The sequence below is a fragment of the Vigna unguiculata genome, chromosome 7 (genome assembly GCF_004118075.2).
Source record: "Vigna unguiculata cultivar IT97K-499-35 chromosome 7, ASM411807v1, whole genome shotgun sequence".
NCBI lineage: Eukaryota > Viridiplantae > Streptophyta > Magnoliopsida > Fabales > Fabaceae > Vigna > Vigna unguiculata.
In genome coordinates, this window is record NC_040285.1 from 13,097,113 (window position 1) to 13,099,962 (window position 2,850).

Here is a 2,850-nt window from a genome sequence, read left to right on the forward strand (position 1 = left end):
GGTAATATTAAATTGATGTCTTAATATTCATTTTATTTTACAAATACATCTCAGTAGTAACTATTAACTTTTAAATTATGTGTAATCATTTGTCAAAATATTGGGTTAAAATTCGAGTAATTGACTCATCATATTCAACAACATTTGTGTTGTTTGATAGAGATGCAATTGCCCTTCTGAACAAAGGTTGCGCATATATGTTAGAAGGTCTTGCTAAGGTAGAATGTTGTTCCAAAGGTCTTCTCATCTATATTTATTCTTGGATATAAACTTTTCTGGACTTTTCAAAATGATATAAACTTTTCTTCTATATGTAGAATGCTGTTTCTGGACTTTTGCCAAAGAAATTTGCTGAATTGGTGGATAAAAGTCTATTATTTAAAGTCGAGAGTAGGAATGATCAGACCTTTAAACTTGAACAATCTTTCAAAGTTAAGAAAATATGTTTTGATGATGCTATAATTGATAAGTTTAATGATTCTTCCATGAAGTCAGTGGTGAGAAATATGTTTTACTAAATTCTGTTTATAATTTATAGTTATATTATTTATTTATTTCTTTACAAACACAATTTATTTCATTAATTGTTATAAATGTAAATGTTTTTCAAGGATATATATGCTGGCAATGGAGAATTCAACAGGGAAAAGGAGCGTATAATTAAGGATTCGTGTGTAGATGTTGCAAAGGTATAGTTAATCTTGTAATACATATTTTTAATTCATTTTAATATTTTTTTCAATCTTAAATTGGTCTAATATTTTTTGTGTTTCATAATATTTATTGAAGAAATTTACAAATGAATCAACTGATTATGATCCCTCAACTATTTAGGTACCCTAAGATAATCCAAGCATTGATGATTCGAATAATCCATTGAAGAAGGAATCAACAAAGAAGGTGCTATCACTGGACTCTATTGAAGAAGACAATATTTCGTTGAAGGTTCTCAAGCGAAATATTAAAAAGGAAAAGTAAACAAAAATGATAGTATGAAGACGTCTTTTTATTTTTATTTAATTTATTTACTGTTTCCCACTACAGACATATTTAACTTTTATTTAATTATTTTATTCGTTTTTCATTTCAAATAATCTTATTATTTTAATCAATTATTTATGACGTCTTACATCTTATACATTATTTTATTTAAATGACTGTTAAAATTTCTTTATTTGTTGGTTCACCAAAATATTATTGACAATAGAACTGGTTATTGTCTAAATAAAAATGGTTCTAGCTACAATAAAACTTTTTTCAAGTTATTTTTCCGTAACCTTTATATCTGGTTACCATTTACAATAAATGTACTTTTAAATTATATTTTTTTCGTGACCTTTTTTATCAAAATAATTCGTTAAATTTTAAATTTATGCTTAATTTTAAAGAATTATTATATGTAATTCCATTGCTTTATATTTTAAATCATTCAAATATTTATAATTATTAGTATATTCTTTTATTTTTGTTTATGCAGATATTTTGGACTAAATTATTTTTAACGTATTAGTTATTATTTTTCATATCTTTCTCTCATTAAATGTAAGACGATGATTAATGTTTAATTGTAAAAAAATTATTTGCTAACATAAGTACGTTAATCTCTGTTACTATGCTTTTAAAGTTGGAATTTGCAAAATCGTTTTCAATTATTCAATTCAAATTCTCATTTTGAACTTTGATAAATATTTTTATTCACGTATATTGGTTATTTAGATAGTTTTAATAATTAATTTTTTCTATAATTTATTTATGTATTTTATTTAATATTTAATATATTATACATTATATCATATATATATATATATATATATATATATATATATTATATTATATATATATATATATGTGTGTTTTATATTATATTTTATATATTATATTTTGGTTAAATATTACATATATAATTCGACATCTATTTTTATTTTATTTATTTTAAAAAAACTTTCCTTTTTCCTGAATAGGTAATAATATCATCAATTTGACCATTCTGAACATATATCTTGGATAATGTTTTCATGTGATATATTTTTTTCTATATAAATGTCATTCGAATCGATCAAATGACATAAGTTTATTTTGCACCCAAACCTTGACGGTTCCAACCCGCTTTCTTCATATTTGTGTTTCTTTGTTGTCAATCTTCATAAAGAATGGAGAGCAACTTCAGTGATGTTGATGAACATTGTTACATCTGTAACACAATGACTAGGTATCAATTTTTCATTATTCATTTGAAAGATGAGGTAAGTTATTTCAAGTCTTTTTTTATTGTTTTATCTAAGTACATCTTTGTTAAAAAAAATAGGGTTAAATATGTTTTTGGTCCCTCAAGTTTGAGCGAAATTTGGGTTTAGTCCCTCATCAAAACTTTTGACCAATTTAGTCATTCATCTTTCAAAATGCGTGAATTTAGTCCTTTTAACCAAATTTTGTTAAGTTTATATGACATTTCAAGCGCATTTCATGATAGTATTTAAATTATTTATACTGTTTGACACATTTTTGCTTCAATGTTAACTTAAATACTATCATGAAATGTGCTCGAAACGTCAGATAAACTTAACAAAATTTGGTTAAAAGGACTAAATTCACGCATTTTGAAAGATGAAGGACTAAATTGGTCAAAAGTTTTGATAATGGACTAATTCCAAATTTCGCTGAAACTTGAGGGACCAAAAACATATTTAACCCAAAAAAATATTATTTTGAACTAACTCTTGGTTCTTCAAGGCCGTTGGTTTTGTTGATCGTGCTTTTGCAATTCTTTATGATGAAAATCTTGAAAACCACTTGAGTCTAACTAATGTTGACGGCAACACGCATGTCGTCATTTACAACAAAAATTTAGAG

The 2,850-nt window shown here is 24.7% G+C and overlaps 1 long non-coding RNA gene across 1 annotated transcript; it reads left to right on the forward strand.

Moving 5' to 3' along the window:
• Window positions 1-328: 328 nt before the first annotated feature.
• On the forward strand, window positions 329-939 carry LOC114190475. Its single transcript, XR_003605811.1, has 3 exons — window positions 329-497; window positions 612-689; window positions 835-939. It is a non-coding gene; the product is annotated as an uncharacterized LOC114190475 (long non-coding RNA).
• The last annotated feature ends 1,911 nt before the right edge of the window (window positions 940-2,850 follow it).